The 14,421-nt window shown below is 40.6% G+C and overlaps 1 protein-coding gene across 1 annotated transcript in view; it reads right to left on the bottom strand.

Moving 5' to 3' along the window:
- The window catches only part of dnmbp (dynamin binding protein), a 119,717-nt gene extending 105,609 nt beyond the window's left edge, over window positions 1-14,108 (bottom strand). The window contains exon 1 of the mRNA XM_021575455.3: window positions 13,585-14,108. The gene's annotated coding sequence lies outside the window, so the exon portion shown is untranslated. The remainder of the gene's footprint in view (window positions 1-13,584) is intronic.
- Window positions 14,109-14,421: the final 313 nt, after the last annotated feature.

The raw sequence follows: 14,421 nt of genomic DNA, 5'->3' as shown, positions 1-14,421 counted from the left end.
CGCCATCAAACGCCGACCACTGAACTTGAGGGGAAGAATAATCTTTCAGACCTACCAAAGTTACTCCTATAATCTAACAATACAATGCCTATCTTTACAGGAGTAATTAGGGTTAAGTGCCTTGCTCAAGGGCACAGTCCGAACTACCGAACTGTTCATGTGTAATGGGATATTTTTTTAAATGCATGAAATTGCTCATTTGGCCAATATTGATATATTGATGGCGCTGGCCTGGTCAGAGGTTTCACTCTCTTTGTACATTCAGATCAGAATGGGTCTCTCGGAACCAAACCTTTTTCGTGTGGCTTTTCAGGAACGGGTTTGACTGTCCTCGGGTCCATTTGGAGCAAGGCTACGTTTTTGAAAATGTATTTATACATATCGGGTAGAGTTGGAAAGCCAGGGATCCATTTCCAGTGACGACCTCTTTTATACATGCCTGCTTTAAGACATCATGATCCATGAACCATACAAACATATTGGTGTCATTATACTCTGTTCTAAAATATGGACTCTAGACTCTAAATAACTCTCAAAAGTACCCTTTTTGATTATGAGTGTGTGGCATCAGCACTGCGTGCGTGAGCTCGTTCAGAACGAGGTAGGCTTTGTTCTCTCCCACTCTCCCCATTTTAAATATATTTTAAACAATGTTTTTGCGTGGTGTCAGGAATTTCATGTTAAGTTTGTCTTCCTGAGGTAACATGACGAAGATAGCTTGCTAGCAAGGTCACATTATCACCTCGTTAGCATTCAGTGTTCGGTGGCTAGCTACCATTGTTTTAGTTTCTATCTTCTAACAGGAGAGGTAACTAATGTGTCGACATTCAGTCCCCCCGATGTGAAACCAGGAGTTTCTGTATGAAACGTGTGTGTGTGGGGGGGGGGTTTGTTCATCCATAAAATCTGGTCTCAGATTCACTAGCCATCACATTTGAGATTTTGTTCACTTTGAGACATATTGTTTGAAACAATATACTCTACAATTACATCACATTTCCAGCGGGCTCTCTTCTAATTTTGAAGTGATGATAAATTTTATTAGCCCAACCAACACAGTGAATGGGAAAATGGATTCAAAGGGAACTCCCTCTGCTGGTGATTTGCTGAATGTGCAATCCTAAAGGAGGGCTGTGATTGGTTAATAACATAAGTTTACATTTCTATGTATAAAATGGGTAAGAACTTTAAAAATCCAAGAGGCCACTGGACATTTGACGTGCCTGAAGAGTATATTGTTCCAAAAAATGTCTAACAATAACCAAAAAGGGTACATTTGAAATGTTAATATTAATACTTTTAAGGTTCAAAATCTAGACACTCGACATTTGTACAGTTCACAGATCAAAGGGTATTAGATGCATATACAGTAGGTCTAAAAAGGGCCTAAAATTGGCACTTTCATCATGATTTTCCCCAGCAAAAATATGACAAAAATGCAAAAAAAGGAATCGTCCCAATAGACCTTATTCACACTTGTTCATCGACCAACAAGAATCAATGTAAAAACATCCATAAATTGTGACCTATAAATAAAAAACATGTGACATTCAATCCTAAATGCAAATTAGCAAATTATAAATCAATATCATTCCAATTCCTTTTCCCAAATGTATTGTGACAAATGTCAAACTCAGAAAAATATATTGCAGTATCATTTTCATGGTTGAGTATGCATAATGCCTGCCAATTTGAAAAATAAATGGCAAAGTCTGTTTGATATTTCATTTTCATGGCACTGATACAACACCGGCATTTTTGAAAATGTCATGTACAGTTGAAGTCGGAAGTTCACATAAACAAGTTTTAATGACTCCAACCTAAGTGTTTCAACCATTCCAAAAAATGATTGTTTACAAACTACAGTTTTGGCAAGTTGGTTAGTGCATCTACTTTGTGCATGACACAAATCATTTTCCCAACTATTGTTAACTTCTTAGGGACAGAGGGTGGAATTTTGACATCCGGATGAAAAGCGTGCCCAAAGTAAACTGCCTGCTACTCGGGCCCAGAAGCTAGGATATGCATATAGTTGGTAGATTTGGATAGAAAAAACTCAAAAGTTTCTAAAACTGTTAAAATAATGTCAGAGTTATACAGAACTGAAATGGCAGGAACCCAGAGGACAAACCATAAAAAAATACACTGCTCAAAAAAATAAGGGGAACACTAAAATAACACATCCTAGATCTGAATGAATGAAATATTCTTATTAAATACTTTCATTACATAGTTGAATGTGCTGACAAAAAAAAAAAAATCACGCAAAAATTATCAATGGAAATCAAATTTATCAACCCATGGGGGTCTGGATTTGGAGTCACTCTCAAAATTAAAGTGGAAAACCACCCTACAGGCTGATCCAACTTTGATGTAATGTCCTTAAAACAAGTCAAAATGAGGCTCAGTAGTGTGTGTGGCATCCACGTGCCTGTATGACCTCCCTACAACGCCTGGGCATGCTCCTGATGAGGTGGCGGATGGTCTCCTGAGGGATCTCCTCCCAGACCTGGACTAAAGCATCCGCCAACTCCTGGACAGTCTGTGGTGCAACGTGGCGTTGGTGGATGGAGCGAGACATGATGTGCCAGATGTGCTCAATTGGATTCAGGTCTGGGGAAAGGGCGGGCCAGTCCATAGCATCAATGCCTTCCTCTTGCAGGAACTGCTGACACACTTCAGCCACATGAGGTCTAGCATTGTCTTGCATTAGGAGGAACCCAGGGCCAACCGCACCAGCATATGGTCTCACAAAGGGTCTGAGGATCTCATCTCGGTACCTAATGGCAGTCAGGCTACCTCTGGCGAGCACATGGAGGGCTGTGCGGCCCCCCAAAGAAATTACTGACCCACCGCCAAATCGGTCATGCTGGAGGATGTTGCAGGCAGCAGAACGTTCTCCGCGGCGTCTCCAGACTCTGTCACGTCTGTCACATGTGCTCAGTGTGAACCTGCTTTCATCTGTGAAGAGCACAGGGCGCCAGTGGTGAATTTGACAATCTTGGTGTTCTCTGGCAAATGCCAAACGTCCTGCACGGTGTTGGGCTGTAAGCACAACCCCCACCTGTGGACGTCGGGCCCTCATACGACCCTCATGGAGTCTGTTTCTGACCGTTTGAGCAGACACATGCACATTTGTGGCCTGCTTGAGGTCATTTTACAGGGTTCTGGCAGTGCTCCTCCTGCTCCTCCTTGTACAAAGGCGGAGGTAGCGGTCCTGCTGCTGGGTTGTTGCCCTCCTACGGCCTCCGCCACGTCTCCTGATGTACTGGCCTGTCTCCTGGTAGCGCCTCCATGCTCTGGACACTACGCTGACAGACACAGCAAACCTTCTTGCCACAGCTCGCATTGATGTGCCATCCTGGATGAGCTGCACTACCTGAGCCACTTGTGTGGGTTGTAGACTCCGTCTCATCCTACCACTAGAGTGAAAGCACCGCCAGCATTCAAAAGTGACCAAAACATCAGCCAGGAAGCATAGGAACTGAGAAGTGGTCTGTGGTCACCACCTGCAGAACCACTCCTTTTTTGGGGGTGTCTTGCTAATTGCCTAAAATTTCCACCTGTTGTCTATTCCATTTGCACAACAGCATGTGAAATGTATTGTCAATCAGTGTTGCTTCCTAAGTGGACAGTTTGATTTCACAGAAGTGTGATTGACTTGGAGTTACATTGTGTTATTTGAGTGTTCCCTTTATGTTTTTGAGCAGTGTATAAAAAACATTTTTTTAAATCAGCATACCACTGATTTCAATGCCTGGCACTTTTATAATAGGGCGAAAACATACCCGATTGCAGTTCCTAGGGCTTCCACTAGATGTCAACAGTCTTTAGAAAGAGTTTCAGGCTGGTTTTTGTAAAAAAAAATGAGGGAGAAATTGTATTTATTCTAGTGGCTCCCATTTTGGCTGTAGTGTTTCCAAGCGCATCTCCGGTAAAAACAATAACAATTATCCGTCTTAAATGTTGTTTATTTGCGTATTATGGTACCTAAGGATTGATTATGAACGTTGATTGACTTGTTTGGATAAGTTTTGGAATTCATTTTGTATGCATTTTGAAGGAAGGTAACCGAGTGGATTAATAACTGAAGGGCGCCAGCTAATTTGAGTTTTTATGGATATAAAGAAGGAATTTATCGAACAAAGGGATCATTTGTAATGTAACTGGGACATTTTGGAGTGCCAACAGAAGATCTTCAAAGGTAAGGCACATATTATATCGCTATTTCTGACTTTCGTGTCGCAACTCCCTGGTTGAAAATGATTTGTTATGCATTTGTTTTGTTTCGCCTGCCTTCTATTCCGTTAATCAGATGCTAGTGGACAGGGCAACATGTCATGGACAAACAGGAAGGAGTGACCTGAAGCACTTTGCCAAGCTAGTTAAAAAACATGAAATAAGCAGAGTACACCTGGAATGCTCACTGAAGCTAGCCATGCTAGGTAAAGCTAACATCGCAACACAGCTGGAAAAATTCTATGATGTCAGTATTCAGAAACACAACGAGGAAGTTGATACGAATCGGCACTTTTTATCCAAGCTAACTGACTGTGTCAAGTTCTGTGGCGTATTTGAGCTGGCACTTAGGGGACATGAAACAGAAGAATCAGAGGACTCGGGAGTGTTTAGGGGACTTGTTGATTTTGTGTCATCGCTGGACAGGTCAATGAAAGCGCAATTGGACAATGCAACAGTTTTTAAAGGCACATTCAAAATCATACAGAATGAGCTACTGGACTTTAAATCACACCACATTCCAAGGGCAGATTGTATAGGAGTTGACTTCATGTCCATACAAGCGGATGAGACAATCGTTTAAGCTACCTGGAGGGATTTTGGTTGTTCGTAAAATTGGAAGGAGGCACCAATGTAGATACCATCAGCAAGCCTCTTCCTGAAAATCTGGGCCTACTTTTTCCAGAGCAAGCAACAGACAAGGGGAAGCTTACTGCTCAAAAATATGACTGGGCAAGGGTGATGCGTGGTTCAACTGGCATTAAGACGAAATTCAAGACATACAGTGCCTTGCGAAAGTATTCGGCCCCCTTGAACTTTGCGACCTTTTGCCACATTTCAGGCTTCAAACATAAAGATATAAAACTGTATTTTTTTGTGAAGAATCAACAACAAGTGGGACACAATCATGAAGTGGAACGACATTTATTGGATATTTCAAACTTTTTTAACAAATCAAAAACTGAAAAATTGGGCGTGCAAAATTATTCAGCCCCCTTAAGTTAATACTTTGTAGCGCCACCTTTTGCTGTGATTACAGCTGTAAGTCGCTTGGGGTATGTCTCTCAGTTTTGCACATCGAGAGACTGACATTTTTTCCCATTCCTCCTTGCAAAACAGCTCGAGCTCAGTGAGGTTGGATGGAGAGCATTTGTGAACAGCAGTTTTCAGTTCTTTCCACAGATTCTCGATTGGATTCAGGTCTGGACTTTGACTTGGCCATTCTAACACCTGGATATGTTTATTTTTGAACCATTCCATTGTAGATTTTGCTTTATGTTTTGGATCATTGTCTTGTTGGAAGACAAATCTCCGTCCCAGTCTCAGGTCTTTTGCAGACTCCATCAGGTTTTCTTCCAGAATGGTCATGTATTTGGCTCCATCCATCTTCCCATCAATTTTAACCATCTTCCCTGTCCCTGCTGAAGAAAAGCAGGCCCAAACCATGATGCTGCCACCACCATGTTTGACAGTGGGGATGGTGTGTTCAGCTGTGTTGCTTTTACGCCAAACATAACGTTTTGCATTGTTGCCAAAAAGTTACATTTTGGTTTCATCTGACCAGAGCACTTTCTTCCACATGTTTGGTGTGTCTCCCAGGTGGCTTCTGGCAAACTTTAAACAACACTTTTTATGGATATCTTTAAGAAATGGCTTTCTTCTTGCCACTTCCATAAAGGCCAGATTTGTGCAATATACGACTGATTGTTGTCCTATGGACAGAGTCTCCCAACTCAGCTGTAGATCTCTGCAGTTCATCCAGAGTGATCATGGGCCTCTTGGCTGCATCTCTGATCAGTCTTCTCCTTGTATGAGCTGAAAGTTTAGAGGGACGGCCAGGTCTTGGTAGATTTGCAGGGATCTGATACTCCTTCCATTTCAATATTATCGCTTGCACAGTGCTCCTTGGGATGTTTAAAGCTTGGGAAATCTTTTTGTATCCAAATCCGGCTTTAAACTTCTTCACAACAGTATCTCGGACCTGCCTGGTGTGTTCCTTGTTCTTCATGATGCTCTCTGCGCTTTTAACGGACCTCTGAGACTATCACAGTGCAGGTGCATTTATACGGAGACTTGATTACACACAGGTGATTGTATTTATCATCATTAGTCATTTAGGTCAACATTGGATCATTCAGAGATCCTCACTGAACTTCTGGAGAGAGTTTGCTGCACTGAAAGTAAAGGGGCTGAATAATTTTGCACGCCCAATTTTTCAGTTTTTGATTTGTTAAAAAAGTTTGAAATATCCAATAAATGTCGTTCCACTTCATGATTGTGTCCCACTTGTTGATTCTTCACAAAAAAATACAGTTTTATATCTTTATGTTTGAAGCCTGAAATGTGGCAAAAGGTTGCAAAGTTCAAGGGGGCCGAATACTTTCTCAAGGCACTGTAACGCAGAGACGAAATCGAGTGGCCTGCCTCCAAGAAGTGGGCCGCAACTGGATAAGTAAAGTTTTTACACCTAATGGTGCTACGATGCTCTGAGATACGTACTTTTAATTCGCGCTTTGTTTTACCTACATAATTTTTACCACAAGGACAAGTTATAAGATAAATAACTGCCTTAGTGGAGCACGTAATAACACCTTTTATTGGGATTGATTTCCCTGTTTGTGGGTGTTTGAAGGATCTACATTTATAAGTGCCATTGCATTGAGCACAGCCATTACATTTGTAATTTCCATCCAGTAGGGGCGCAAATAGACGTTGTTCAGGAATATCTTGGGGTGAATCTTGGGGTAAATCAGAGTTTACCAATTGGTCTCTGAGATTTCTGCCCCGCGAGAATACGACCAAGGGAAGGTCCGAAAACACATTACCGAGACGATCATTGGATTTTAGGATGTGCCAATGTTTGTGAACAATTCCCTTAATTTGTTCAGAGCACTTTGAATAGCGGGTAGTTAGAACACAAGAATGCGTCTTTTTGCGAGACTGACCTTGAAAAAGGTCATGTCTCGTTTTGTTTGGAATTTTCTCAATGGCAATATTAATCTGATCACTCTTGTAGCCCTTCTCCTTGAACTTCCTTTGCGTCTCAGTCATATTTCTGTCGAAATCGGACTGTTTTTTGCAAATTCTTTTGATTCGACAGAATTGGCTGTAGGGCAAACTATTTTTCAAGGGAAGCGGGTGACAACTATCAGCCCTCAACAAACTGTTACGATCAGTAGGCTTCCTGTAAAGATCAGTGTATAGAACATTATCGTCACACAAGATCAGAAGATCAAGAAAACTGATTTGACGTGTATCAGACTGCATAGTAAATCTCAGATGCTCAGAACAGGAGCTAAGCCTTTCATGTAACCTAAACATTTCTGATTATGTAGAGGGGTGAGGATATGTTATTTGAAGTCATGTCATCCAGTCAGGCCTTTTGATTTTAACATTTGGAATGTTTTGGTATTTTGGTTATTTTGAGATTTTGGTTAAAAGACTGGTCACAAAAAAGGAAATGAAACAATATAGCACATTACTTCTTTAGTACATGTACCGTTTTAGAAACATTACAAAGCATGCTGATCCGTTTTAGAAACATTACAAAGCATGCTGATCCGTTTTAGAAACATTACAAAGCATGCTGATCCGTTTTAGAAACATTACAAAGCATGCTGATCCGTTTTAGAAACATTACAAAGCATGCTGATCCGTTTTAGAAACATTACAAAGCATGCTGATCCGTTTTAGAAACATTACAAAGCATGCTGATCCGTTTTAGAAACATTACAAAGCATGCTGATCCGTTTTAGAAACATTACAAAGCATGCTGATCCGTTTTAGTAACATTACAATGCATGCTGATCCGTTTTTTGTGTTTTGTTGGTGTAATTTTAGGGGGGGATATTTTGTGCATGTTGATTATATTGTAAGTACCAGCACTGCCTTAATTGCGTGAGTATTGGCACAGTAGATTATACTGTTAACAGATGGTTATTTGTATGAGCACAATACCACTGCGCTGTTATAGTTCACACAATTTTTATGCTCGGGTGAACTCTAGAACCTGCTAGAAGTCTTGGAGATGGTCCTCTGACCTCTGCATGGACAGTAAGATTTACAACTCTGTGGCACCAGAAACACCAAGTCGGTGAGAGAGGGGCCATAAATCTAGCCCAGGGATGGGCCGTCGGACCAATTTTTGCTGATGTGTATATGCTGCTCTGTTGTATATTCCTATTGCATGTACAACTATATTAATACTGTCAGATGTACAGTGGGGCAATAAAGTATTGTCAGCCACCAATTGTGCAAGTTCTCCCACTTAAAAAGATGAGAGGCCTGTAATTTTCATCATAGGTACACTTCAACTATGACAGACAAAATGAGAAAAAGAAACCAAGAAAATGACATTGTAGGATTTTTAATGAATTTATTTGCAAATGATGGTGGAAAATAAGTATTTGGTCAATAACAAAAGTTTATCTCAATACTTTGTTAAATACCCTTTGTTGGCAATGACAGAGGTCAAACGTTTTCTGTAAGTCTTCACAAGGTTTTCACACACTGTTGCTGGTATTTTGGCCCATTCCTCTATGCAGATCTCCTCTAGAGCAGTGATGTTTTGGGGCTGTTGCTGGGCAACACGGACTTTCAACTCCCTCCAAAGAATTACAGGCCTCTCATCTTTTTAAGTGGGAGAACTTGCACAATTGGTGGCTGACTAAATACTTTTTTGCCCCACTATATATATATATATGTTTCCTCCCTTTAGAACCACAAGTCCATCCTATGTAGACTAAAGATTTCAGTGGGAATACTATAGTGTGTGATGAAAATAAAAGTTCTGGGCGGAGAAGCATCCATACTGTTCTTGCTGGACAGCGTGTAGCGAGTCAGAACCAAATATATCAGTATTCAGTCACTAACGGGTAAGCTCAAAAGCCAAGCGCTCAGATGACTCCAGCAAGCAGTTTTTTACACTTGACATCCCAAAATTTGCTGCAGTGCCTAAATGCTAGCTAGCATGAAGATGAAAAGGGCAGTTTTCTAGAAAAACTAGCAGTATCTTCAATGTATCAGTGTGGATAAAAGTAACATTTGAAGTACAGTGGCATATCCCATCCCTGCATTGAGGTATATTTTCCAACCCTTATCTCGCTCCGGCTCCACGGTGTCTTAAAACGTAACCATGATTGCATTCCGACCCCAGTGAAGTTTAGGGTGTATCACAATTGGTCCCTTTCACACATTTTTTTTTTAACTCAGTGCAGTTCGCAACATTTCGTGTGAACACGCCAAAGGAACTCAGACTAGAGGTCGACCGATTAATCGGAATGGCTGATTTAATTAGGGCCGATTTCAAGTTTTCATAACAATCGGAAATCTGTATTTTTGGACACCGATTTGGTCCCCAAAAAATGTACACCTTTATTTAACAAGGAAAGTCAGTTAAGAACACGTTCTTATTTTTCAATGACGGCCTAGGAACGGTGGGTTAACTGCCTTGTTCAGGGGCAAAATGACAGATTTTTTACCTTGTCAGCTCGGGGATTCAATCTTGCAACCTTACAGTTAACTAGTCCAACGCTTAAGCCTCTCATTGCACTCCACGAGGCGCCTACCTTTTACGCAAATGCAGTAAGAAGCCACGGTAAGTTGCTAGCTAGCATTACATTTATCTTATAGAAAACAATCAATCATAATCACTAGTTAACTACACATGGTTGATGATATTACTAGTTTATCTAGCGTTGCATATAATCGATGCAGTGCGCATTCGCGGAAAAAGGACTGTCGTTGCTCCAACGTGTACCTAACCATAAACATCAATGCCTTTCTTAAAATCAATACACAGGCCTCCCGGGTGGCGCAGTGGTTAAGGGCGCTGTACTGCAGCGCCAGCTGTGCCATCAGAGTCCCTGGGTTCGCGCCCAGGCTCTGTCGTAACCGGCCGCAACCGGGAGGTCCGTGGGGCGACGCACAATTGGCCTAGCGTCGCCCGGGTTAGGGAGGGCTTGGTCGGTAGGGGTGTCCTTGTCTCATCGCGCACCAGCGACTCCTGTGGTGGGCTGGGCGCAGTGTGCGCTAACCAAGGTGGCCAGGTGCACGGTGTTTCCTCCGGCGCATTCCGGGTTGGATGCGTGCTGTGTTAAGAAGCAGTGCGGCTTGGTTGGGTTGTGTATCGGAGGACGCATGACTTTCAGCCTTCGTCTCTCCTGAGCCCGTACGGGAGTTGTAGCGATGAGACAAGATAGTAGCTACTACAACAATTGGATACCACGAAATTGGGGAGAAAAAGGGGTAAAATTCAAAAAAAAAAAATCAATACACAGAATATATTTTTAAACCTGCATATTTTTAAACCTCCCTTCTCTTGAGTTCATTGAACGCATATGCGATAATAATCAACTTTTGGTTTTTGAAATTATATTTTCCGGCATATTAATGACAAAGGGCTCGTATTGCTGTGTGTTATTATGTTATAATTAAGTCTATGATTTGATATTTGATAGAGCAGTCTGACTGAGCAGTGGTAGGCAGCAGCAAGCATTCATTCAAACAGCACTTTTGTGCGTTTTGCCAGCAGCTCTTTGCTGTACTTCAAGCATTGCACTGTTTATGACTTCAAGTCTATCAACTCCCGAGATTAGGCTGGTGTAACCAATGTGAAATGGCTAGCTAGTTAGCGGGATGCGCGCTAATAGCGTTTCAAACGTCACTCGCTCTGAGACTTAGAGTAGTTGTTCCCCTTGCTCTGCATGGGTAACGCTGCTTCGAGGGTGGGTGTTGTCGATGTGTTCCTGGTTCGAGCCCAGGTAGGGGCGAGGAGAGGGACGGAAGCTATACTGTTACACTGGCAATACTAAAGTGCCTATAAGAACATCCAATAGTCAAAGGTATTATGGAATACAAATGGTATAGAGAGAAATAGTCCTATAAATACTATATTAAATACAACCTAAAACCTCTTACCTTGGAATATTGAAGTCTCATGTTAAAAGGAACCACCAGCTTTCATATGTTCTCATGTTCTGAGCAAGGAACTTAAACGTTAGCTTTTTTACGTGGCACATATTGCACTTTTACTTTCTTCTCCAACACTTTGTTTTTGCATTATTTAAACCAAATTGAACATGTTTCATTACTTATTTAAGGCTAAATTGATTTTTTATTGATGTAATATATTAAGTTAAAATAAGTGTTAATTCAGTATTGTTGTAATTGTCATTATTACAAATAAATAAAAATATTGGCCGATTAAATCGGTATCGGCTTGTTTTGGTCCTCCAATAATCGGCATCGGTGTTAAAAAATCATAATCGGTCGACCTCTAACTCAGACCCCTCAAAAGATTCCCGCGAACCGAGTTTGGCTCATTTAAAAAGGGAATTTAAGTGCAATGTGAACAAGTGCTGAGTGATTAACAGACATTTCAGTATTTATTCTGGTTATTAAACAACTAATTGACTGACGTCGGTTCAAATAATTTAATTCCATTTCGTTTTGTTTTTTTGGGAGACCATCTCGCCATTTCTCTAGAGAGAAATCAAATCAAGAACTATGAGGGTCGCTGGGCTGAAGGGAGTTGAAGGGAGCAAATATTTAACCTAGTTCAGCACAGAAATGTGGTAATTACCTACAATGACCATAATCCATTGCGCCTGATATTTACACCTCGGATAGAGATGGATACACTTTTACACCGGTTAGGTTAGGTACCCAAAGACCGCATAGACCAAATGAGACAGGAATAAACAACTTCGAGAGAGGGATAGTATGCCTTAACTACTTTGAAGAACTAGTAAAAATGATTTTGTCTAAAGACAGTACAATATGGGGATCTCAGAGAACTGGCTTTTTGCCTGAATGGAGATGAGATTACTAAGGAATGAAAAAATATAGTCATCAAATAAAAACTAATATACACAAGTGAAATATTTTAGCGAAAAAAAAGTGCTGTTTTTGGATATTGACTGTCAAGAATGAACAGAAATGTCAAAATATGTTTTTAGTTGAAGATTATTTGTTTGCAATATGTGATCTATAGGGTGAGATCTTCATAAGCCGTTTATTTGATTGTGGGGTTTGAATAGTGTGAGAAGAAAACATATTTGGTAAGATTCACAACAAAGTGTACAAAATCTATTCTTAAAGGGGCAGTAGCCTTCATTGAGTGTACAATTTTCAATTACAGCATTATTTAGTCTGCAGTTAGAGAATTAATAACTATTTGTTCAGATACCAATAATATTTACATGTTAATATTATCTTCTGAGTAATTATTATGTCTCATATTTTAATTAAATGCAATCTATTAGCTTCCAAAATGTAAGTTGGTATATCTAACTGTACGATAACACCATTCTGATAGAATGGCTCGTCCTGCACTTTGTAAAAACCCAGAGTGCATGAAGTTAATTTTGGAAAATGATCTTTTGTCCATTCTAAATATCGCTTTGAATTCACATTGCTGATTCATACCACAAAATACGTGAAGTGAACTGGAAAAAAAGAATTGAGTCCTCATTCAAATGCAAGGGCAGTGGGAATACTTTTTTTTTTTTTTTTACCCCAGAGTGCAATCGGTTATTTTAAAAGGGACTATATATGAAAACACACTTAGTGTAAACAAGCGTAACGGTAGGGTGGGAATCTGTTGGCTACAAACAAGTATAGGCTTTGACAGAAGACAAATTATGCTTTTGGAAAGTATATAAAAACCTGCTACACGTCGTTTTGTCGGCGTGGGTTATTCCAACGTCACGTCGCAGGCCTAGGTTTCAGCCTAGGCCTGCAGGCATCATATTTTGTCAATGTTTTCTCTCGCCTCACAAACCTTGACAACGACGAGGCTACGTTTGTCAGATGACTGGTAATGTCATCCACTGCCTAGTTCTCAACCTATACACATCCGTCCTGCTAGTGGTATGGTGACACAACCATCTAGAATTTAGGTACTCCGTTCACGTCCCTCGTTAAGTAACCCTAAGAACTTTTGTGTTCTGTTGGTTGAGTAGCCTATAGCCATACAAAATGTATAGATGGGGAGAGTAATCGATTGTTTTTCATATATTAAGCAATAATTTCAAACATGTTAATTGTATAAAACGCATAACAATTTGCAACTGGTTTCATGTTCACTTATGGGAGTGGAACGACAAAATGTAGAGGTAACAATATCGCCATAGCTGCAACACTTCAACTACAGTGTAGCAGCCTATATTCGTGGTAAGTGTGTGACTGTTACAAAGTAGCCTATAATGTGACAGCTGATCGGCTCTGTATGGACGGACATATGTCCCTCATCATGTGATCGTTGATGTCTTCTGCTTGCATGAAAAGAAAATAGATCTGATGTAAAAGCATAATAAAAGCAAAAGTTGCCTCCTGATAGCTTACCTGTAGCATCCGTGATGAAGTTACCGAAGTGCTCAAATCAAGTCTTTATATTTCAGTCTGGCAAGTTATCTAACTTTCGGTCCGTATTGCTGTCTTTCGTTGATACTCAGGCAATAAATTCTGCGGCCACATCCACCGCCTACTGCAAGTAAGATAAAATGTTCTTTACAAAACAGACACGTTCACGGTCTACAAATCACTTCCAAAGCTCATTGGTTAGACACATTACAAAAAAAGTCGCTTGCCAACACTTGTGTCATAGTCTTTGGAATCAGCTGTCATCCTATGAAAGTTGAATCTCAGGGTCGTTCCCCGTTTACTTAGAAAAATATATAATGGCGAGATGCTCATGTCTCCGCCCTAACAATGGGAGTCGTTGTCCCAAAGGCGGGAAGGCGGGCGACAAGCTTTGGTCCAAAATAAACCCATCGAAACTTATTGGGCTTATTTTGGACTGATTTTGGTAAGAGTGAAACCTCTCGCTTCGCCTCTTCCTCTCTGACGTCAACGTCACCTCCCCTTTCATGAGAGGGACCCAATGGCTGCCCTTTCTCTGCCTGAATGAAAATAAGACATGTTTTTACCACAGATAGACGAGACAGATATTTAAATTAAAATTCTATTTAAGGGGCTTTATTGGCATGGGAAACATGTGTTAACATTGCCAAAGCAAGTGAGGTAGATAATATACAAAAGTGAAATAAACAATACTGTACATTTTTAAACATTATAGATACAGAAGTTTCAAAAAAATAAAGACATTACAAATGTCATATTACTTATATATAGAGTGTTGTAACGATGTACAAATGGTTAAGGGTACACAAGGGGAAATAA

The sequence above is a fragment of the Oncorhynchus mykiss genome, chromosome 20 (genome assembly GCF_057628025.1).
Source record: "Oncorhynchus mykiss isolate SJ-2025 chromosome 20, ASM5762802v1, whole genome shotgun sequence".
In the NCBI taxonomy this organism is placed as follows: domain Eukaryota; kingdom Metazoa; phylum Chordata; class Actinopteri; order Salmoniformes; family Salmonidae; genus Oncorhynchus; species Oncorhynchus mykiss.
Note: the sequence above shows the minus strand (reverse complement) of the source record. Positions and strands in the feature narration are given on the sequence as shown.